At 38.2% G+C, this 25,018-nt stretch overlaps 2 long non-coding RNA genes across 3 annotated transcripts in view; one reads left to right on the top strand and one right to left on the bottom strand.

Annotated features, from left to right (window-relative positions):
• Nucleotides 1–12,721, top strand: part of LOC137856100 (uncharacterized) — a 44,817-nt gene extending 32,096 nt beyond the window's left edge. The window contains exons 2-7 of one of the 2 annotated variants that reach the window (XR_011096198.1): nucleotides 1,757–1,914; nucleotides 3,988–4,115; nucleotides 6,817–6,966; nucleotides 7,762–7,869; nucleotides 9,181–9,267; nucleotides 11,904–12,721. This is a non-coding gene — a long non-coding RNA (uncharacterized lncRNA). Of the gene's footprint in view, nucleotides 1–1,756; nucleotides 1,915–3,987; nucleotides 4,116–6,816; nucleotides 6,967–7,761; nucleotides 7,870–9,180; nucleotides 9,314–11,903 lie in introns of those variants that run through there. The other variant, XR_011096197.1, reaches the window with a different exon arrangement.
• Nucleotides 1–25,018, bottom strand: part of LOC137856099 (uncharacterized) — a 272,780-nt gene that overhangs the window by 13,280 nt on the left and 234,482 nt on the right. Inside the window, exons 6-14 of the long non-coding RNA XR_011096196.1 lie at nucleotides 11,957–12,039; nucleotides 11,070–11,220; nucleotides 10,691–10,783; nucleotides 9,638–9,725; nucleotides 9,127–9,305; nucleotides 4,070–5,465; nucleotides 2,770–2,860; nucleotides 2,054–2,240; nucleotides 531–1,039 (exon numbers count right to left, since the gene is read on the bottom strand). This is a non-coding gene — a long non-coding RNA (uncharacterized lncRNA). The remainder of the gene's footprint in view (nucleotides 1–530; nucleotides 1,040–2,053; nucleotides 2,241–2,769; nucleotides 2,861–4,069; nucleotides 5,466–9,126; nucleotides 9,306–9,637; nucleotides 9,726–10,690; nucleotides 10,784–11,069; nucleotides 11,221–11,956; nucleotides 12,040–25,018) is intronic.

The raw sequence follows: 25,018 nt of genomic DNA, 5'->3' as shown, positions 1-25,018 counted from the left end.
TAGGTTTTTCTTTTTGAAAGTAATTGTCTGTTTCATTCTGCAGTTCCACTGCTTTTTATACTGAAAAGGTTTTAACCTTCTCAGCTGAACACAAAAGCATTTCATTAACAAATTCTCTTACAATAGCCAAAGTAAATGTAAATCACTTTATCCTGATTTTTTTTTTTCCTTTTGCTAATGGTTGTAAGCCATAATACTCACATGCTTAATAAAATGAACTAAGGCATGTGAGTGAATGCAGTTTCCTAAAATACTGCTCAAGTATGAAATGTGTTTAATAGTCTTCTCTCACTAGGAAGAAGATGAGAGGATTAATAGTGTTTAAACTTGAAAATGACACTTGATTTCCATGTTGTACTAATTGAATGCTGAGGCTTCAATCATAGTGAAGCAAACAAATCTGAGAAATCATTTGAGCACGCATGGATGTGCAATTTCTTACATCTGCAGGCTGCAGAATATAGTTATATATACAAAAGGATTTAGATGTATCAGTACATACATTCAACTACTTATAAGAACGTACTTACCTTGTATATGTGCCTGAGCAGCCACAGCCTAGTACATGGGTCCTGCTCTGGGTCTAGTGGATGCCTCTGTTCTGAGTGACTTCTACTCCTCAATAAGCACCTGCAAGCAAGTCATTATTTAAACTGTGAACAATGCTGGCAAGAAGGAGACCCTGCTCCCATCCTGGGGACCTGAAAACTGTATTCAATTCGCAGTGACTTTTGGGGCAGTAGTTCTTCATTTACAGATTAAGGATTATACTTCCCTGTGACTGTGAAATGTTCAGATTCTCCAGGCGTTGCAGTTAGCCAGCTTTTCAAGCCGAAATCCTGCCCCTTTGGGTCTTAGACAGTGGTAGGCAGATTGTAAAATTGATGCTAAACTGAGCATTGTGGTTGAGGCTTTAGCAGCCTTTCTAATCTGTTTTTGTTTACTGTTGTTTAAATCCTATGTAAAGTAGCTCCAGCTGCTGACGTGTACTTCTGCAGAAGGAATTAAGAATGGAGACCTACTTTCAGCTTGCCTTTTCCTACAAAAAATTAAATCAGTAAAATTTTACACAAAGTAAAATAACGAGTGGTGTTAGTGTAATGATGGATACATAAACATATTGTTACTATACATACTATTTCATATTAAGAATTAGCAACCTATATTTACATAAATGATTTCAGACAAAATGTTAGATCTATTTCTTTTGTACAACAGCAATTCAGAACAGAAAGAGCACCTGCCCCGGTAAGCTTACCATGCTACAGGGGACTGCAGGGAAGCCTGGGATGTAAACATCTCTGCTACTAAACTCAGTGCCCAGGCTTCTTAAGGTGCATTTTGCCTTCTCACTTGAAAATTGTTTACCAGGCCTAAAGTTGTAAGGCAAACAGTATTTGTGATATTTATGTTTAATCAAACTGTTTCACTAAGAATTTAATACATGGTGATATTCAAAAACACTGTGCTTATGACAAAGAATAATTATTCTGTTCTCACCTCTTTTTTTTTTTGTTTTTGTTTTTTTTTTTTACACCAAAACTGCATTTCTGATCCATATACTTTTGCATGAGCAAATTAGAAATGGTTATTTTAAAATCTGTAGCATCACTTTCTTCATAGGCACATATCCCAAAATACTGATGATATTTATTAGATACAGTTATCTAGAGGAATGCATAGCATCATATTCAGTGTTGTGGCTAACAGAATAATCTTTACAGACTTATTCAAAGTGTTGCCCTTCTCTTTGCAGGTCACTAAGGAAACAGGCAGGAATCCACACCTGACCTACATTATAGTGATGTCCATTTTTACGGAGGAGGACTCATTTGCACCATCTTTGAAGACATCAGTTCCTGCCAGTGGTTCAAAGTAACAGTGACCTGACATGTCTTCATTCCTGCAAGCTAAGTAATTTTTTTTTTTAATTGGTTATCTTAGTCCTATTTATTTTTTTCCTAGCTTTACAGATTATTCCTGTTCTGTTTCCAGTTAGTGTAAACTTATCTACATTATAAGTACAATGTTCTTATCAGATATGGCTACTTACATTCTAAGAACGACAGAAGCCACGTTAAACGTAAAATAGAATTTCCAGATGTTCTTCAAGTGTGCGATGAGTCTTCTAGGAAATTGGATCAGTTATAATTCTAGAAGCGTAATTAAATTTGGCTTTCTTGGTTGTGTTTTTTGTTGTTGGGGTGGTGGTTGTTCATTTATTTATTTATTACATACCACTGGAACAGAAAAGAGGAAGAGTATTCGGTTAAAAAAAATAACTACAGGCTCCCTCTAATACATCATAATTATCTTCATTTAGATCAGCTATTAATAAGTTGTGGGTCATTTCCAATGTGATTCAAAAGAGAAGTCATTGTTAAGAAATGAGGTGGTAGGTGAAGGATCAGAAGTGGCATAATCTTATTTACTATACTCACTATCATAAAAAAACACATGAAAAAGTTTCACTGGGAATTATACTTGTATTCTTTTCTGGGAAACCTTTGTTCCATTCCCAGTTGTTGTCTAAACCTACATTTAGAAGTAAATCTGTGCCACATCATCTGGGTAAATGTTTGCCATTCTAAATAATCATGCCACTCATCTTTAAGATCAATGAGCAACTGTATAATGCTGCTCTGTGGGCAAGCCCTAGATAGATAATGCTCCCACAGGTAGTGACTTGATAAATGTAGTTAAGTTTGAGAATTAGCTAGGTGATGCAGTACTCCTTCTAAAGACAGGTAACTGAACAGAGGAACTCACTTCTTTGATCTTTCTTGTCAGATGGCACAAGTCTTCCTTGCTACCCTTTAAAAATGAGAGGGTTTAGCCAGTATATACCTTGTTCTTGCCTCTACAGTTCAGTTAAAAGAGAAAAGAAAAAAACAAAACAAAAACACTGACATGGCACTGAATTTAGTGTAGCAAATACATACTCATACTATCATGCTTCTCAGCTAGCCCATGAGTACAAGAAAATACATAAGTGAAGAGTAGCAACAATGGCAAGACAGACATGATAACAAATCTGGGAGGAATAAAAGCACACTGGAGAATGAGTGTTCACTGGAAATTTGAAGATCAAGTGTTGGCAACAGCCTGTATGCCTCAATTCATAATAAAGTTGTCAAATTCTATAAGGCTAAGGTTTAGCATTGCATCTAGACACCCTTCCTCCCCCTGGTCCTCTCTCTTCCCCTCCCCTCTCAAACCAACAGAAGTTGGAAATGTCAGCCATTTATTGCTTTTTGAATGATTATCAGATTCCTTTAGACCATTTGTCGCTGTTCACATCCAGATAACTTCTGCAGAAGATGTAAACCTATCTTATTCTTCTGGTCAGAGATTTAAAACAAACAAACAAACCTGAAATAAATAGTATAAAAGTCAAATAGTACATAGCTGATTTAAGGAGCAAGTCTGAGCAATTATTTCCTGAAAATAATGCTTCATTTTTGTAAAGAGGCTAGTCTAGCTTCCACTGCACAACAGTCACAGAGATTACGTTTCCTGTGTGGCCCATTACTGAGGCTGGATTTGATAAGGTAGCTAGTAATAAGTCTCCTGTGTGTAGGAGAGGATTTATGTAGGATTTTCTCCATCAAAATCTTACCGTACTGGCACACCCTGAACTATAAGTTACAGTGCACTTGAGTCCTGACATTGTAATGCATAGAGCAGGACACTTCGCTGTAAATTGGATTCTCTAGGAATGGAAAAAATGGAGAAATCCAGCAATGTTTCATTATGGAAAGCACTCAAATGTGAGAAGTCTAGCCAAACGGGGAAGGGATTCTTTTCCAACTCCTGCTGTTGAGGCCAACTCAATATCATTACTTTGCCTTGCTCAGTAAAGGGTCATTTATTTTTGCCATTTTAATAAGACTATCTAGCTATCGACTTCATTTTAGTATTTCAGGCGCTTTTCTGAATACAGAGTGGAACTAACAGTCCCTTTATCCTGCTACCCTTTTGACACAGTATTTGAACTGCTGTCAAGAGTTTGGGAGTACAATTTGCAAAGAAGGCATGGAAGAAAAAGAGAGCAGTATGTGCTGCCTACCTCCATGAAGCAGTTCCAGGGCTGCACCGTCTGACACCACACTCAGGTAACAAGGTGTCTCAGGAAAAAACAGTTGAGCAAGCCATTGGGGCTTTTTTACTTAAACTAGTGAAGATCAATACTTTGTACAAAAAAAAAAAACAAAAACCCTCATGCTCTAGTACTACTATAATGCATTTTCAGTTTCTTGTTTTCTAATCAGCCTCACACTGCCCTGTTTTTCCACATATAAGGATGTGTTACTGTGCCTAATGGAACTCCACACAGTTCTTCATCCCTCATTCATGAACTAGGCCTCATTAGATTGACTAGTTCATATTTTATAGTTACATCTAAATTGACTTTTTTTTTTGCAAACTGTTCACAGTTTGCAAAAGATGGACAGGAGTCCATTTTTGATTCATATTCACCCATCTCTATATAAACTCCTTAGGGATTCCCTGTTTACAAAAAAGAAAAAAAAAATCCTCTCTGAAAAGCTGCTGCAAGGAGTTTGTTTGTGCATATAAAAAAACTTGTTTGCTGAAAATCCATTACCTGAAAGTAATTTATTTTACTTGAATAAATAAAAGAATTAACAGCCTTCCATGCTGCTGATTACACGGTTATACCATCATGAAATTGAGACCAATCCTCAGGTTCCTTACTATTTCACCTAGTCATATTTGTACAAATGGACTTTGGGGTTAGATGATCTTTAATGTTCCTTCCAATCCAAGCCATTCTTTGATTCTATTCTATGATTTGCTAATGCTTTAGAAGCCTAGCTTTCTTACTTCTTGGTCTAATTCACATCTCCAAGTAGCATTTCTAGATGGTCAGAGGCATTATGTTCTTTGTTGTTGTTGTTTGTTTTTCTAAAGCATACGTTATCTAAGTGTAAATAGGAACTGAAGCTCCTATTCGTAAGTTGATCACTCTGTAGTACGCTAGTACTCTGTTGCTTATTAAACTCTTTGAACTTCGGAGGAAGGGAAGTGTTCTGTCCTTTTAAACCCAAGCTTTGCCCCCCTTCTTCTTTCCTTACATATGCTGCTTTCTATTATTTTCTCTCCTGTTTTCCTGAAGTGTGATACAAGTACATAATTTCTGGTATTGACAGACTGGTTTGAACTGTCTTCCATGTCTTATTCTTGGCATCATATCTTAATACTTCAGTATATTGTGTAACTACTACTTTTGATATCTGCATTATTCATCTCTCTTGTTCCAGTACCACTTGTTCTAATCCACCAGGAGCTTGTAGCACCCTTCAGAAGTGCTCTCTTTCAGCACAGGATGTTGGATGGTACTCACAGTTTTCTGGGAGACTCTCTGATCATTCAGTCCATTCTCTTCTGGTGGGCTTTGGCTTTTGGATCACAGCTGCTCACTTCATTCCTCAAACGTTTAGTCCCTGAACATAACGATAACAATTCATTAAAACAAATACTCCACTAGAGTACTGGTTGCCTAAGAGTACTGGTTGCCTACAGCCGTAGGTTAATGAGAGTCTTTCGAACAGGTGAGTCCTGCAAATAAATGAAGAATATGTGTCTCAAAAGGTTCCAGTTCTGGTCCAACTGAATAGTGAGCATGTTACTGGTACATTGTGAGATAATGTAATAGATATAGTATGATTATTTATTATTTATTTATTTTTTTTTTAAAAAAGGTTATAAATAAGAAATACCATTTAGAAAAACGGTATTTCTTAATGGAACTTTGCTAAATAGCAAAGCTCATAAACATGAAATTAATCGTCTTTAAGAAAATAGTACTAGCCAACCAAATTGCTGTGGGTTGGAACTTTAACATGTGCATATGCAGTTTGCTTTGGGAAACTGAATGCATAGCTCTCTCAGCCTGAACAAGATGTTCTACAAAAAGACGAGAAATGGAGGAAGAGAGAGCAGTAAGCTCCTCATTTTGGCTCTTTGGCTTTCTTTTTTTTTTTTTTTTTACCTAGGTTACACAGATGATGCACATGAGCTACATTAATATGTAACATCTCAAATGATGCTTACCTAGATTGAATGCTTTCAGATTTCATAGAATCATAGAATATCCTGAGTTGGAAGGGACCCTTAAGGATCATCAAGTCCAACTCTTGACACCGCACAGGTCTACCCAAGTTCAGACCATGTGACTAAGTGCACAGTCCAATCTCTTCTTAAATTCAGTCAGGCTCAGTGCAGTGACCACTTCCCTGGGGAGCCTGTTCCAGTGTGCAACCACTCTCTCTGTGAAGAACCCCTTCCTGATGTCCAGCCTAAACTTCCCCTGCCTCAGCTTAACTCCGTTCCCGCGGGTCCTGTCGCTGGTGTTAATGGAGAAAAGGTCTCCTGCCTCTCGACACCCCCTTACGAGGAAGTTGTAGACTGCGATGAGGTCTCCCCTTAGCCTCCTCTTCTCCAGGCTGAACAGGCCCAGTGCCCTCAGCCGTTCCTCGTACGTCTTCCCCTCCAGGCCTTTCACCATCTTCGTAGCCCTCCTCTGGACACTCTCCAACAGTTTCATGTCCTTTTTATACTGTGGTGCCCAGAACTGCACATAGTACTCGAGGTGAGGCCGCACCAGCGCAGAGTAGAGCGGGACAATCACCTCCCTCGACCTACTAGCGATGCCGTGCTTGATGCACCCCAGGACACGGTTGGCCCTCCTGGCTGCCAGGGCACACTGCCGGCTCATATTCAACTTGTTGTCTACCACGACCCCCAGATCCCTCTCATTTAACAGGGAATTCGTATTCTTTTTCTATCTACCAGAAGTGCGAGAGAAACAAAGTTGGAATCGTGAGAAACTTTGAACAGGTCATGCCTGTTGAGCTCTGAATGAAGCAGTGAGTGCACCAAGAGCTCATTTCTGGATTTAAGTATCTACCTTTTCTTATGGGAGACAGAGATCTCACACAGCAGGTGGAGTACAAATTAATGAACATCATCTTAGTGGAAATCAATATGAATAGTATGCATATTTTTAGTAGAAGGCTATGCACTTTCTTTTAAGTGGAGCTCTGAACTGCTGGTTTAGTTACTTTTTGTTGTTGTTGTTTTTTTTCATTTGATGGGCTACTAATTATTTCTCACATTTCATAGTCATTCTGAGTTTTGCACAAGTAGTAACAAAAAGAACAGCTGTTGTCCTTAAACTGTACTTCCTTAGATAATATTTATAAAACTGAAAAACAAACCTAATCTCAGTGAATAAATGACACAAATAGTAATTCTGACACCTTAAGGTCAAACAGAACATAAAGGCCCAGAGACCCCTTTTCACCATTTGTTAATTGTCATTCCTTATGCTTATTTCTTATGCTTTATTTTGCACAGCAGAGTTTGCGTACAGAAGGACAACACATCTAGTTGGGTGGGGAATGCCTTCTAGTCTTTTTTCAGCTGGACAAGATAACCATTCCTGAACAATTTTAAAGTACACTGAAAATCATTAACACTGCAGAGTGTGGATTCAATAGGTTCACTAGTAACATACCAATAATCAGAACTCTTTTCTTACTATGTAGGTATCTTAACTTCATACCAATCTAAAATTAAAAACAAGCAAACAAACAACACTTCCATCACTCAAGAAAAGCAACTTTTCTTCTCAAGATAGAAAAAATTATCAGGTGAAGGAGACAAGATACCTAATTTAGCCAATAGTTAAATTATTGATCTCAGGAGATAGTGTATTTAACTCTGGATTCTTAACAGGGGATGAAGGGTTGTGCTTGTTTTTTTTGCTGTTTTGTTCACTCTCCACGCTGATGAAGAAAAGAATCAAGATGAGCTCAGCCTTCTGTAAGGAAAGTTGTCACTACGGTAAGTAATCCCACCACTGAAGCCACCGGTCTGATGTCCATTTTCATGAATACTGAAAAGAAAGGATAAGATCTATTTCCTCCTTCAGTCCTGTTAATCCAGGCAAGATAGCCTTTACTGTGAGGACATTAAAGTCTACAAAATAGCAGCTGAGACACAATTCGGAAGGTTTAATTTCTTTGTGCCCCAAGAATTATAAATATTAACACGTTTTTTGGATCTAGCCTTGGTTATGACATTCTGAGATTTTTGTCTAATAAGGGATTTTTCATTCATTGGGAGTGTCTTTACTCTGTTATTAAATGTGTTCAATTTCATAGGTAATTGCAATAGTAGGAATTTGGATCGAAAACTTGAATGAAAATACTTGTTAAAATATTGTTTGCTTAAAAGAAAAGTAAAATGCAAGACTTAGATGCCTAATGTGAGAGTGAAGTGGAATTTAGGTGTTTGAATACAAAACTGAAATTTTTCAAAAACCTTAATAACTGTGCTTTATCCTGGAACCTGAACTACTGCAGTCCTTAGCTCTCCCCTTCAAAGTTCTTGTCTGAATTCTGGCCTTTGAATGTTCCCACATGCATCTCATTTTGCTAAGGACTGGATTTCCCAATTGAGGGGGAAAAAGAACAGATGGTAAATTGTGAATTATATAGCATGTAGATATTGAAGTTCAAGGCAGTAAAACCAGCAGAGATGTAAAAACAGTAACTAATCTTCTATGTGTTTAAGCAACCAGAAGTCAACACACCTGTATTTTTACTAGCAAAGTGAAAATGATGACTAAAATTATTCCGTAATTGTGCACTGCCAAAAACATTGATATACTTTGCTACACACCTTTTTGATTATTCCACATATGATTTGGGATGCACAAATAAGTTTTCCCTGAATCTAAAGCACTGAAAGTTTGATTTGGTGCCTGTGGTCAGACCATAGATAATGTTGTGCAATAATCAGGCTGAGGGAGGATATTGTTATATTGTTTCTGCTTTTGACACAGTGTCTTTACAACAGTGAATGTTAGATGTATACAGTCTGAGAAAAAACAAGTATTGCAAACACAGTGGTGAATTGTCATCCAGAACCAGCAGTACTGAAAGTTCTAGTTTTCAATTCCTGCTCTCAACACTAAACATATTACTTCAGCTACTGTTTAAACTAAGATGCTGACATAGTTTGGGATATAGGAATCAGAGACAGCTATTCTCCATTCCAGGCAGATGACAACCACTAAGCTAGTAAACTGTCACATACCTCCTGATGATCTCTCTTGGGTTTACTGATCAATGATTTTTTTCCAACCTGCAGGCTGGTGCAGCTTCCACAGGAGTAAAAAGGGGCTGAATTCCTACTTTCCAGGACAGCTTGTAGTCTTCTGATTCCATCACTCTTCAGGTTTGGGAGAAAATTTTCTCACCTGCTGGACAGGCAGCCTAAGCAGAAGGCAGTTAGTTAAAGAACAGATTTTAATTCTTCCTTCAGAAATAAGTTTGAGAATAATTTACAAAAAGAGTGTTCTAGATTGTGGATTCTAAGTGAAAAGAGACGCCTAGAGAATGCCAAAAAAGATGGCAAGAGAACAGAAGGATTAGATGCAAAGAAATAATGGGGACAGCTTACTAACTGACTGTATTGAAAACTAAAGGTTTGGATTCCAAATCTTCCCTATACTCCCCATGGTGTATGGGTCTGAAGTTAGTCTTTGAAGAACAGTGTTATCACATCAAAATTTCTATCTAGAGCAACAGAGAAATTCTTAAGTTACCTCATAGGTTCTTTGAAGCCATGTAAAGTACCATCTTAGATCTTCTTGAAGAATTCTAATCCATTTTCCATGTTCACTTGCTCATGTGCTATAAAATAAAGTTTAAGAATTAAATCTTAGGTACAAGGGGTCTTTTAGACTCTCTCTCTCAAAAAAAAAAAAGTCTAGGAGAAACTAGAGTCTTGAAATTTCTAGGGCAAACAGTACATTAAAATCAGACCAAACAAATTGCTATAATGAGACTGAAGCTCAGAAATCTTTACTACTGTATGAAATTAGCATTATTTTTCTCTAGCTTCACATTAAAACAGCTGTTTGTATTCTGAGCTTTTTGTTCACACAAACTATGCCCTTATTCTAGAAAAGGGAAGATGTTTTAAACAATAACAGCATTTCCAAAATAACCATTTTAAAGAAGAATAAATGAGCTTATTAGTTAAAATACAAGGTGAAGAGGGTATATCTTATGTGCTCTCTCTGTGCCAAAATTTTTAGTAACAATAGCATTAAGTAAGATGGTCTTGGCAAAAGTAGGAATAAAAAAAATTCTAGCACACAGCATTTCTTTTGTTTACTGTCAGTATCGGTCTAGAGAACAAAAAATGAGATGCCAGAGCTGCACCTACTTGTCTGCCAAGATACAGTGTACAAGGCTATACATTGTCAGTTCTTCCATGAGCATGTATTGCTATTGTCTCTCTCTCAAAACAAACAAAGAAACAAAAAAACCCACACAATGAAAAGCAGAGAACATGTTTGAAATAAAGAACAACAAAAAAAAAGATACACAAATACCACTGTGCTTTCTGGCTCAAGTAATTAGTCAATAGTTAAGTTCTTCACCTCTAGGAGTAGTTAATAAGCAAGTTTGGCTACAATCCTACATAGCAAGAATATACTCCTTTTCATTGCCTATTTTACAAAGAACAGATACAAGACGGGTCGGTTTCTCTAATCACAGATCAAAGTCTCTTTATAGCTAATGCTCTGCACTGAAAAACTCCCTCTCTCAGCTTCTTAATGGGGAACTAAACACTTCTGAGTCTCTCCTACCATTTCTGCATGGTCTCACAACTGCAGGATCACAGCCTCTCTTTCTCCATTATCAGTAGGTGATGGCTGCTTCATTTTGGAAGAGAGATAAATCTGCATGACAATACATTATCATTAACCTGCAGAACTTATCAGATGTAAGAGCTAACCAGTATAGAGAACATCCCTACACCTTTGCCTAGTGATAGGTAAATGGTTATGAACAGCTGGTTTACAAATAGATCCATAATTAAAACACACTATTATAAACTATCTGCTACTACTTTAACTTCCAACCATATTGCCAGTCTGGTACTATGTTCAGATAGGGCACTTACTGTACAGGTTTCACTTGGTAATCAACAGCCACCTGCAGCCTGTCAAATGAGATCAGACTTACCTGTAGGAATGGGGCCTCCTTGTTTCCAATGGTAAATTAATTCAAGCTGGCTGACTGGAAACACTGGATCCAGACGAAAGGCAGCAAGTGGCAGCAACCAAGGCTTGTCAGTCGCGGCTCTTGGAGGTAAGTACATTGCACTGCACTGAGGCTTGGAAAATAAAAACAGACAGCTTGCCTTAGATGTTAGTGCCTATTGAGCGGTGATAGATGGCAGTCCTGCTATCTTTGAATGGAAATTAGTGTTATCTCCTCCATTATGTTACACTTCAATAGCAGCTTATGCTAAGCTGCAGACTAACAGGATAGCACAGATGGGAAGATGAAAAGTTGGAACATACTTCCCAGCAAAAATGAGTCCAATTGCAGTGGGAGCAGGAACACTTTTACTCCTCCTGAGCATAACAACATCATGCTGCAGCTGAGACCTGTGCTTTGCTGCCCCCAGGGCTCTAGGTGGATGAGGAGCACTCCTGCTGTCTGCTGAAGTCTAACCTGGCAAGTGAAAAAGTTAACTCCATCCCAGCCATACCCCAAAAAGTGAGGGACAGACAAAGAGAGGAAGGATAGGAAAGAACAGCTTCCTAAAGTACTCCACTTGCCTATGGGCTGGAAAGCCAGGCTCTAGGTTCTCCAGCATGTATTAAGACTCTGGCTCTAGTGTACCACAGTATTGTACCGGGGAGCTAGCACTGTGCCTGGTGGCAGATATAGGCCAGAACAGGTTTCATGTAAGGAACAGATGAAAATACAATCTTTAAGTTTTTCTCTGTATAGCTTACTTTAGGACTGAAAGCAGAGCTTGAAGTGAAAAGCACTTGCTTCTACTTCCAGCTTTGAAAACCCAAAGATGAAGAAGTCATCTGCTGACAAGCCACTGTATGTACCTTAGCAGGATGGGGATCAGAATCAATTTCTCTGGAGTTTCTTGGAAGGCACAGGGTCTTCAGTGGGGCCACAAAACATTGGACTGCAAATGGAAGAAAGATTTGGATCTCAGCAAGTCGGAAAGCATACCATTTTATTTATTTATTTTTTCTTCTCCCATCGATATGTCTGCAAGAAGACAGAATTAATTCTAAATTAGAATAGCTACCCCCCCCTCAAGCTCCATGTCAGTTGTCCAAGTTCCAAACTCCTTGTTTCAGGGAAAATAAAAGTTGTTTCCATTTGCCTAAGTACATTTATCATAAAAAGTTTAGTTGCAATTTTTGTGGGTTTAAATAATAGGACTCAGCATCCTTGCCAAGACAGAAAGGAATGGCTCATGGCTAGGTGGCATGAGCAGGCACACGCGAGCATTCCCTTTGCAGTTCTACCAATACGCATCTGATTCTGCCATCTGCGTCTGCTGTTTTAACAGAGAGATTATCTTCAGTGACCAAAATGTACAACTGTTTGCGCAGCAACAATATACACAGATTATTTTTAGTTGAAACATGTGGCACTACTCATTGTGCAGCTGCTTTCATGCATTAATGCATTGTGATACAAAACCCTAACTGCAAGAACCCAAATTAATTGCAAGCAACGAGACATTTTGGACTGAAAACCCCTTTTGGCTACATTAGAATTGAGTTGTTGACTTTTCAAGCTAAAAGAGATATGAATCATGGAAAATATTTCATTCTTAACCCCTCAAAGTACCCAATATTCCTGAACTAATGCAAAATGCAGTTGTGTGTTGGCTTAGAAATTACAACTTCTCTGCCAAAGGTTAATTTAGACTATTCATCCAAGATTAGTTGCAAGTTTTTAAAACTGTAAATAAATTCTTGTTCCTAAACAGCACAGGTTTTCAAAGCAGGGAGTATAACCCACAGCCTATAAAAGGAAAAGATTTAAAGCAGAAATGGGACATTTGACTTCTGCATATTTGGAACATTTAATCACCCTCTTGGTTATATGGAATAAGTTAGACTGGCAGCTTTTTCTTCAGCTCCTTCTGAAAGTACATTTCTTTAATAGAGCTTTAGTGCTTTGTAGGATGATTTAAAACCTAGTCCTGCATCTTTTACAGACAACTGTAGAACTCCTCTTTATTTCAGGGGGAACAAGTCCAAACATTGTAAGTGCCTAAATCTATGGCCCATAACTTTTTCTCCCAATTGCACAGTAGTTGTATCTTTTCACATTCACATTACGAGTTATTAAGCAAAATAACATAGGCACAAACCAATAATATTAGAAGTAGTAGTACAACCTTGATATCTCATTCTACTAGATGTGGAGGGCTATACAAAACTTCATCTGTTTTTAGCTGTAAGCATAGGAAAAAAAAAAAAAAAAGGTATTGAATGACTTTCTCAGCTCTTATGCTGCTATAAAGAAACACAGCTGGGGAGGCAAAGAGTAATTTTTTATGAGACTTAGGTCTCAGACTTTGAAATGCCACAGCCAAATCTGCCAAAGATTGAGACCTAAGTCTCAATCTAGGTGGATGAGGAGCACTCCTGCTGTCTGCTGAACCTAAGTCTCAATCTTTGGCAGATTTGGCTGTGGCATTTCAAAATGTTGCTACTGTTGAGTAACCTCACACTGTCTTTTTGCTGAAGACAACTGCCCACATAAAATGACTGTGTTCCTGCATCTTCTTTACGTAGTATAATTGTAGCACATGTATATTCACCGCTAGTATACGTCAGTTAATTATTCATGCTGCCTATTACAACATTAAAATAAACACACATTGTTCTACTGTCTTTACTGTAAGATTAGTTTCTGTCTTTACTGTAAGATTAGTTTCCTGAGGAAAAAAATGGACAAATCAGGTCATAAAACTCTCCAAACAGCCACACCCACATTAACCAGAGATTCTAGTGTAACTTCATCTCATTTTCACATTTCATTTCTACCTCTGAAATTTCAACACATTTGCCTGTTGTTTCAAATGAGGGAGCAAACGTTTTAATCCTGTTTAGATTGTGAGCAAAAGGTTTTTGTTTATTTTATTTTTTTTTCTCCTCTGACAGGTCTGTAGTCAGAGACCTTGTAGTCAGCAGTTTATTATTCACCTTGAGATGTAAATATAAAACTAAGGACAATATTACAATACTTAAAATAATTCTTGATGTCATTAGAACAAAATCCTCAAAGTTGAGGATCTTGTTATTTGTGTGAGGCTGCAAAGTCCACATCAGCTTACCACAGCCAGTGGTTTTGCCAGATGAGCCAAATCTAGCAAAGCCTCAGCTTGTGCTATTTGCCTGGTAAAGGACTGAACCAGACTGTTCCCTTTTCCAATAGTTTGCATCCAACCTGCATTAAGATGATGGAGTTTTGTTTCCTGCAGTGTGCAGAAACCAAAGTCTGTGGGCCTAGGCTATTCAGTAAGGATTTATCCTGTTGCTGTCTGAGCTGGATGATCTTTATCCTTTCTGATTGTCACTCTACCTTTTGTATCACACCTATGATTAAGTCATCTAGGGTTCCTTAAGTACCATCACACTTCTGTTGACTGCAGTGCTCAAATTAAGCAAATATTTACAACATTGCACCTAGTAGAGCACTGCATCCCTCAGAGATCATCTGGAGCCTGATATAAAACACAGCGATCAGCAGCAAATGCCTCTAGGTTTGATACTCTCTCATAGCTCTCCCATCTGATATAACCTGATTTGGTTTAACAGCAAATCTACACATTAACCGGGTAGGATAAGTTAGCACATACATTCAGAAACACATTTCAACTAAAGCAGAAGGTAAAGTAGCCTCACTGTCATGACATTGTCCTTGTTCTTTCTTATGCACAATGCTAAGGTTTTGGTGACTCACGACATCCAGTTTCACACAGTTTAGCACTCTTTCCTGATGGTTGCTGCTGAAAGCATCTCTCAAACGCTGACACAGCAGCCATCAGCATATTCACAGCCCCCCATAGCACGAATCCAACCATTTTCCATAACCAGCCTACGTCACTGCTTTGTATCTTTTGCACAATGCTTAAGGGCATCTTCTAGAAACAGTCTGAGGCAGCTGTTAAGCAGATCAGTAACTGTTGTGTTTCTGTAGTGCTGTGAGGAAAGATATGGATAAACATCTACCTATTCCACTCAGCCACTTACTTCATGCAGCACCACCCACTGCAACAAGACAGTGCTCCTCATTGGAGAAATCTGCATGGAAGAAGGTGTTGTTTAGCCACCCATGTGATGAAAGGATTGCCTGTAACATGACTGACTTTTACTGGGATGCAGGCTCTATGTCTGCAGTATGATACACTGGGCACTAACATGTAGCCAGTTGCTCTTTAGCTAGCCAAATTTTAGTGAATGCTGGACTTTTGGAGGAAATCCTGTTCCAAGCAGTTGCTAACATTCTCTGTTCTAGCTTTTTGTTATTTGAGGTCTCTACATATATACAAAGTTACATATAACTGAAGGACTGACTGCATTTTTTTTTTCTTCCCTTTGTTGAATTTTTCCAACTGCACAAATGTCTGGCTATTCAGACATGATAAAATGGATCAAGTGATGAAGATTGACAATTTTTATTGCTGCTTTATCCCTTCCCCATTCAAAATGAAAAGGGAACTCAAGTCAAGGCTGTCCCAACCTTCCAAGCTAAGTAGAGAACAATCTCCACATGAACGTCACGTACAATGTTACCTACCCACAGCTTTTCATTATCCAGTTTCTTTTGAGACTTTTTCACCTCTAGCACATGCTGTGATAGAAATACTGTAATTATAGAGTACACAAAGTAAGCCTACTTTCTCCTCCTGAATTCAGTGATTTCATAACATGAGAGACCACCTTCAGAGCTGTCAGTACTGATAATGGAAGAGAAACGCTAATACTCAGAATGAACTACTTGAGCTTTGATAGGATTAATATCAGCTGCTGGTCTGACGGTTGCTCCTGCTTGTGTATCAGTACAAATTTGCACTAATATGCCAGCTAGCACTGACCCTGCGTGGGATCCTCTGCTACTCTCACTGCAAGTCATTTATAGTCAGGCTTTACAGGAAGGTTTTTTTTGTTGTTGTTTTTTTTTCTTCTTCCATATTTTAGCCATTTTCACTGTGTGCAATGGTTTAGCTTGTAAGCTGAGACAGTGCAAGGCTACCAGGGAGAATAATCATAGGAATATGAGACTGATAGAGATCCTAAGGTCAAGTGCCAGTGTAGTTGACTGCAAGACCCACAAGATAAACTTTTCACTGGGCTGGTAAAGAGTTCCCTGTAATTGCTGTTACTGACCTAGAAGTTTTGGCAAAACCCACCAGCCAAACAGGAGGGCAAGAGGAGGAGAGGAAGTGCTGCATTTCCAGCACTGACTCCTTGGATACCTTCTTATCCTAGGAAACTGACCCTTTTTCTAGTGCTGTTTGTATTACTATATTCAGTAAGCTGTTATTAATACTAGTGAAAAATGAGTTTTGAGCTGCCCTCAGGCATACTTACTCACATTGAATAGCACATACTGAAATTACGTCCTGATAGTTATTTGGCTAACTGCGTTTTGTCCCAAACACTTATACAGTCAGTGCAAGAGCTCTGGTAGTCTAATCTGTAATACTGCTTTTAAATGGGAAACTATAAAATCCCCTTTTCTCTCTTTATTCCATACATATGGTTGGAGTATTTTACTTGGATGGTATCCTTCTTACTTGCCTTGCCTTTAAGAAAAAAAAAAAAAAAAAAGATGTTAAATATCTTCAAACCTTTCTGTACCTTAGATTCTTCAATGTATTTACCAACAGTTAAGCAGCTGTCCTTGAAGTTACCTTGTGATCCCTCCATTAACCCAGGTCCACCTTCTGTTGTTTGTACAGAAACAATTACCAGTAGTGGTTTTGCACTAAAGATCCTGCTTTATCCAATGCTTATTTCCCTTGCCTCTTGGCCACATCATTTAAGACTGCAATAGTTCCCCTCTCTTATTCCCCTCTAAACAAATGTAAGAACTCAAATTAGACATACTGTGATAATGTAAGCTATAATGGAGAAGCAGTGATCACAAAGAGAACTTAGCGGTTGAATAATCTGATTTGTCAGCATTACTTTGGTACATACAGGATGTCCTAAAGCACAGGGATTATTAAAATATAGAGACAACTACATCCACTGGCACAAAAGTCATTAGCAAAATGAATTTCCAGGAGCAATTATTGTGTAAGTATTGCCCAAATGTGCATTAAACAATCAATCCACTGTAAATCTGTATTTTATGAGAGTCAGCTAAAGTGGTTCAGGACAGGCCTCATACATAGTATGCTTAGTCACATCTTTTGTATTAATTACTTTTGCCAACTTTTAACTTACTTGCATGACGTTGCATAGCAACAGATTATTCTGTTATTTGTTTTCTCTTCATTTTTAAATAGATAAAAGCAGTACAATCTCTAACGTTTCTGACTAAAAAGCCTGTTATCTGATGATCTCACATATATTCAGAACAGAATAAAACACTTTTCCAGACTTGTGTTATCTACATATTTCTTTTTGCTAAATGCCTGTTCCTCTAAAGATCTGCAATAATGCTTTGTGACTTACTAAGCATTAGGTCACCACGACTGAGCCACATTAAGCAGACTTCAGGTGGGACTGAATCGCAATGTGTAAGTGCAGAAGTCTAGTGCAGTTTTTGTACTGTACATAAATTTGTTCTTATTCCTGTTTGTGGCTGAAGGCATAAAGCTTCTAAAATGATCACTGTTCTTAAGGCCTTTCCCTCAGTATCACAGTATGTCACAGCACTTGTTATTTCCTACACAATAACAAACTTCAACAATCTCTTACTTTCCCGGTTTCTTCATTTCCATTTATTCTCTTCAATTAGCAGATTTTAAGCACCATTACCAGCAAATTCCTTTGGTTACACATTCAGCAGCCAAGTACTACGCTTTTTCTGATCCACTGCGAATACAAAGTGTGCTCTACAAAATGAAAAGCACAAGGACTCTGGAGGAAAACCAACCAATAAACAAACCCAAAACAACCCAAACTCCCTGCTATGTCCAGGCTCAGTGGTGGTGGTTAAAGCTGCAGCTCCAACAACAAAAGCTATTCAGAGCAGTTCTGGACAGGTAGCTAGGCTTCCAGGAGAGAAGGGGGCATGCTAGCAACTTGACTTCAGAGATCACAGAGCTTATTTAAAAGTTATTGGCTCCTGCTAATAATGGTCTTTGATAAATGTATCTTATGGAGTTGTAAAAACACAGATTTAGACATTTCTTTTATTACTAGTATTTCCAGAAAAAATGTAATCACGCAGGTTGTAGGAAAGGGTCTGGCATATACATGTAGAATCATAGAATCATTTAGGTTGAAAAAGACCTTCAAAATGATCAACTCCATCCACGCAACACTACAAGTCCAGTGCTAAAGAAAATCCCTAAGCGCCACATCCAGATGTCTTTTAAATGGGAGGCAACTCCACCACCTCTCTGGGCAGCCTGTTCCAATGCCTAGCAACTCTTTCTGTGTAAAAATTCTTCCTGATACCATTCTAAATCTCCCCTGGCACAAATCAAGGCTCTTGCAACAAGATGCCAAATAGGTTATCTCATAAACATCTACTTTCTTTCAGGGCCTTATCCTCACTTATAAACTCTGGTGCAGGTACGTTCTGTAATTGAACTGACAAAAACAGGCATTGGGACAATACCTGATAAAACAATGCTTCACTCAGAGTATGAATGAGGCAGACTTTTCAAGTGATGACGTTGAGTCAGACTTGAAAAAAAATGACTCTGCCAGCTTCTCTTCTGATAAAAGGCCTAAAGACAGGATTAAAAACTTGGGGTTCGCATATTGGCATTAAGACATTGTATTTTTATGTTCTGGAGCTAACTGTGTAGTAATATTGTTATCCACCAGTTTTATTTTTACTTCAAATCTTTTAATATTAGGGATACCAAAGAAAGCAGACGGATGCTCTGTGTTTGGGCTTTTGAACAAACCATGAGAACTGACACTAGCATCTTGCAGCAATATGCATCATCACCTTCATTTTCCCTGTTTTCAAAATGCCTGGTAAATCAATTATCCTTTTTCATGCTCTGAATCTTGAGTACTACTAGGGCTGTCTTCGTTGATAAAAAAAAAATCAGCATCTTAAGTATATTATAAAGATATGTAAAAAAATATTAGACCATAGGGTCTACATTCACCTTAGCGCTTGTCATGCAACAAATCCAGTGATATGATATAGCACATGCTAATCCATCCAAAACACACTCTTCCAAGGGTGACCTAATGCAGAAATGGCTACACAGCATCCCTCCCAGTCCTGTGCCACGTGACAACAATTAGCAGCTGCTGCATGCATCGGGCCTGCATTTCTCACCCTTACGTAATAATTCCTTTTTCTTTCATTTTTAGCACTGCATCTGCTACTTAATAATATGGGTGCAGGATGGGGTGATGATTTAGCTAACCCTATGCAAATTTGCTTGGTAGCACAGACTATTACTAACATTTTGAGCTTTACTGTACAATATTATATGGGACATTGAATTTGGCTTAAGTCCTTTCCACTCCCTCATCCCACTGGGAAGTTTCCCTGCTCTAAGCATGTGATTCCCCCCACCCCACCCACGTCCCCCGATAAAACATGAAGCTGTTATAATTGAGAAAGAGCATTTTCAAAAATAATCTTTTTCATTCACAGAAAATTGCCTTAGGAGCATGTAAAACCAAACATGATCTCTCTCTCTCCTACCCCTTTCAGTCGCTACTTCAGCAGGTCAATAATGCCACATTTTGTAATACTCTTCCCAGGGCTAGAAGGAGAGGAGAGAGAATGAACTGATGTAGCCGGTCATTCTTCAGTGAATAAAGACATTTTTGGCCTTCAGTGAGATATCAGATGAGAGACAATTTTTTACCATAATCCTGGAAGTTTTTACAGTTTTTACCCAATAGCTTCCAACGCTGTTGGCTTTTTCAAAGCACAACAATGATATCAGTTGTTTATCCTTTACTCCCGAGTCTTATTTTTCAAGGGGCCACTTTGCCTGTTCCTCTGTGTCTCATACATCACTCCAAAACCAGCAGCTCCACAGGACCGTGAAGCATGGCTTATCCACTGGAGAGGTAGGGAACAGGAATCTTCCACTTTTCAAACTTGCCTTTTCCATTCTCGGTTACAGAGTCTGTCCAGCTCTTTACAGTTTTGAGAAGAGCTTGTAGCAGATAACATTTAAAAGCTTTTTTTTTTTTCTTTTTTTTTTTTTTCTTTTTTCCCCTGTGCTCCTTTCTGAAGCAAAATCTAACCAGCTTTCTATTTTGAGAGAATCGTATTAACAACTTCAGAATTGTTGTGAAATCTACAACACAATTTTTTCTGGGAAATTTATTTTTAAAAATGCCCCAAATTTTCAGCTTGGTAAAGTTGAATGGATCAGACTCATCATGTGAAAGAAATAAATAAGCCCAGAATTTGCACAGTAAACTGACAACAAATTTCCCTTATTACTTGCAATCCATGTTCTTGTTTTTATACTTTTTGTTCTAAATCTTTTTGAAGCAGGGGGACTTCCACCCTCTCCTGTCAACTTCTTTCTCTCCTCTGTTTCCCGTCAATCTTACTGTTACATTCATTTTGGGGATTTCCTACAACTTCACTACCCAGTTTGCTGACTGTAAAAGCTGACTGTCTTCAGTTTTCCTGTCCTGCACAGAGCTTACAACGCCCTTTTTCTTCTAGATGTTCCCATCTCTAACACCCAAATTTAGTATGTAGTTTTCAGCAAGTGATACAGTTCTTACAAAGTAAGGTTGAGGACTCTACTTTTAAAAAAGCACTCCAGAAAATAAATAATGAGGTGTATTTGGAGATAAAAAGTGTAAAAGAAAAACAGAGAAGGATTGAACTGTATGACTACAGAGTTTAAAGTCCTACTGCAGTACTGGCAGGTTTAGAATAGTCTATTATCAGCAGACCAACACCATTTTAAATTAAAAATATATGCTAGCAGAGCACCAGGAATAAATAAGGGGCACAGAGGATAGCTGCACAACGTCAGTCATTGATAAGGTATTAGAAAACCTAGATGGTATAACAGTAGAAACAAGCACCACTATTGTACTCTCACCTAACAAAAAAACAACTGAGTTTAAGAGTTGTTATGTTCTTATACTGGTCGGTCATTATACAGGTCAGTATAGCTGACCTGCTTCTGGCTGATCTTTCACCTGAGGAAGTCCCTCACAAGCTGTGTCTCAGGAGCCCACACCAAGATTTCTCTGTACTGTCTTGCTGGTCAAAAATAAACTACCTAGTCAGAGCAGTTCAAAGCTCAACATACCAAATGCTATGTCATAAACACTAATTGAGTTGTAGTATCCTGATTTATAGAGATATCCTACCTATGGATCTCCAAAACCACCTCACACTGATGATTCTTCCCAAATTTAGCAATAGAAAACATGGTAACAGCCCCTGTTGGCTTCAACAGAAAGGGGTCTGAACTCAGATTAAGAACCAGGTTTGAATTTTGCTATGTCATCTGCTTCCTGAAGAGTTCGCATTTACATAAGCTCAGCCTTGCAATATTAGTACACTCTTGCAGTTTACCTTCTGGCGATTATTTCCTTACTAGGTGACATCAGTGGAAATCCAGACTGCAGTAACATGCATAATTAAAAACTTCAGAAGAGGGAGGGAACCAAAGTGATGCATTTCTTGACAAGATCCGCTAACATTTTCCAATCGGATTGAAACATGTATTGAAAGACCATGATATGTCTATCAGGAGCTTTCAATATACGTTATTGCTTAATCTGCATCAGACTGCCCATACATCTTTCAGTGCCACAAATATTGTTCCTTAAATAAAAGTCAAGGCTCAGAAGATGCTGTTTTATGGGATTTAACTCTACCCCACAGGCATCACAGACCTTCAGGAAAACCAGTGCCCTTCCAAGATGCCACCTAACCATGAAGGAGTTGATCAGGTACCGCTAGCACCCCACAGCTCCTGCTACCTTGAGACCCCCTTCATGCTGCATCTCTTAAGGTTTGGAAGGGCTTATGGAGGTGTTCCTCTGCCTGTCTTACTGGGGATATTCCATGCACCCAGACATATTAAAGCTGGCTGTGCTCCCATCCCTCTCCCTGAAAGAGATTGGTAACAGAGAACGTACGTAGCCTGCTGCGTATGACATGGCCCAGAATATAAGCCTAGGCTTAGTTCCCTGTTCCATATAGATCACTGCAGAGAATAGATTTACACCTCTCCCCCCTCCTCCCCATCAAAATAAAATGCTTTTGACTACTTTAGCTTTGGCATAGGCAACATAAAAACTGGTGTAATGAATACCACTATGTTCACAAGACTTAGAAGCAGAAGAGCCTTGGGAAAAAGCAAAGGATACACAAAGGAAAGTGATGCATCTTTCATCATGTGTATGGCCTTAAGACTACCCCTGGTACCATCTTAGCTGTCTACAGCTACCCTATGTAGCTGTAGACAATACCTCTTATATACAAAGGTAGCTGTAAAGGCTTGATCATCCACACATACACACACACACCTTAATTTTGACATTTCTTATTTTTCCTAGTCCCTGATGTCCAGAAGACCTGACATTAAATACAATTTTTTGTGTGTATGACCTTGGTGTCCAGCAAGCTATTTTTAAGCAGAAAAAATCTCGCATCCCAATAAAACATAACAGAGCAATTCTTCAGACTGCCTATAATATTTGCTCCAGTACCTTCAGGATGAATGATAAGCTATCAAGTTATTATTTCAGGCATTGTTCCTGTGGGATATGATTCTCATTTAATGGCACAGCAGTAGAGCTCTATGGATTTCAGTGCAGTACTTACTTGTGCTACCAACAGAGCTGTCTCGCTTTTATCAGCATAGTTATCAGACTAAAGTAAACATAGATCAATAGCAAGATTATATACTTGGATGTATCCAAGGACTTGCCAAACCATGTTGACACAATTCTGCACTTATGTGATTGAACTACAGAGTCTCATGTTGTCATAGCATATAAAGTCCTTTAAATAAAGGGAACATAACTGCAGCAAAATCAGAACATCTATATACATATACATCTATATAAAATTGCAGCATTTTCCATGTGTCTACAAATCTAGAATCCAAAACTTTCAAGCTTCCCCCCCTTCCCCTCCTCCCTGCAGTGTATAAATGTTTTCTTTCCCTTCAAGAAGCAAGGGGAGCATTTCAGCTGGGTTGCATGGAGCAGCCTGTAAGACCTTTCCAAGTTTCCTAGAAACTTAGCCACCCAGTTGGTCAGACCTCCTCCAGGCAAAAGTACATCTCACTTAACATTTCTGATGGTGAGTGAAGATAACAATTCTGGTGCAGTGTTGTGCCCTGTTCCCTTTGGACAAATGTAACTTTGAGACAGTTTAAAATGCAGAAAACATTTACTATGGCCACTCTGTGCTCCCTGTTTCTTTGTCAGGGAGAGGTCAGCACAGCTACAGCTTCTACCAGAAACCCAGTTTCCTCCTGCTGATTCTCTTCGATCTAAGAAATATAAAAACCAAAGACTTTTTTCCTGTTTGTGCTGATTCTGTGAGCTCTACTTTCTGTGGGGACGTAATCACAAAGGACAATGCAAAACTTAGCTGTTTATGTGTTTAGCTTTGTTTTAATACAAATAAATGCAAGCATTTCCTTCCAGTCATCTCATGCCTTTAAACCAAGTTTTTACTCAGACTTGTAGCTATACACTAAACTTGATGAGCTGTTTTGATAAGAAAACTACACTGTCAGACACTGTTGTAAAATGTTCTTTCTGTTGTAGCAGTTTAGGGTCACCCTGAAGAGATGGGTGTGCAGAATTTTTAACAGTCATCTGTTTACCTGAACGAGTTTATCACATAGATTATTATTATTATTATTATTATTATTATTATTATTATTATTATTATTATTATTATTATTATTATTATTATTATTATTATTATTCCTTTCTTTTCTTTCTCACCTCTCCCTACCCCTCCATCCCCTTCTAGTAGCCACACTTGGAATAAAAAAGTATTATTACCCTGAACCCTGAAATGTAACTCATGCCTTCTAAGGCCAGAAGCACGCCTTCAGGAAGAAAGCTGCAAGGTAGGAAGGAATAGAACTCAAAATCTATCATATATGCTAATGCACAGAAGTACTAAAAATCTAACGTAAGCCAAAATAAAAAGTGTCTTAGTTGCTAGGCCACAAGTTCAGATAGAAATGTGCAGCATTTGCATGTGAAATATTCTTAGAAAAAGAGAGGAGTTTGATTCCATGCATCCCAGTTCTTTTATTAGTACACTTAACTCACATGTTAGATATAAGCAGGATTTTTAAAACCTAATATTTGCCAGAATATTAATCGTATATAATTTAGCCATCAAGAAACAGAATCAGTCTGTGCAATATGAATATTCTTGGCAGCCTATTCATGTGAGAGTTAAAGAAGACAAAAAGGTAGCAAGAAACTGAAGGGGAAAGGAATGAATTATGACTATTTTTTTCAAGGCAAGAATTTCTAAATCAGCTCCACTTTTTAAAATAGTCCTATGAATATGCAATATCCAATCTGGAACAAGACAAAAATTTCTCCAAAGGAATGCAAGTAGGCAACTGCTTAAGAGTAGTCAGGAAGTCTATTTTAGCTGATCCAAAGCAAGCTTTATAGTCTGCTTTCCCCATTAAATCCCACTAGACCACCATTTTTTAACAATTATCTTTATTTTACTTTCTTTCAGTTAAAATAAAAGATTGCCAAAGAAAATTTATGATTTTATGTAGGTTTTATAGGCTGTAGAGTAATTCTGAGGTATTCTCCTGAGAGAGAATCTTTTCAGAGCCTAACAGTAAACAGTATTCAATACTTTCCAATCCCATGTTTTGCTAATCCTTGATAAAACCAGACAAAACTAAAAATTGAGAAAAGAAAGAAAAACAGAATTATATATTTGTTAATGTGTGATATTTAAAATTGTTTTATATAACTTGGCACACTGAGAGATCC

The sequence above is a fragment of the Anas acuta genome, chromosome 4, assembly GCF_963932015.1.
Source record: "Anas acuta chromosome 4, bAnaAcu1.1, whole genome shotgun sequence".
Taxonomy (NCBI): domain Eukaryota; kingdom Metazoa; phylum Chordata; class Aves; order Anseriformes; family Anatidae; genus Anas; species Anas acuta.
The sequence above is the reverse complement of the archived record's forward strand: the minus strand, read 5'-3'. Positions and strand labels throughout refer to the sequence as shown.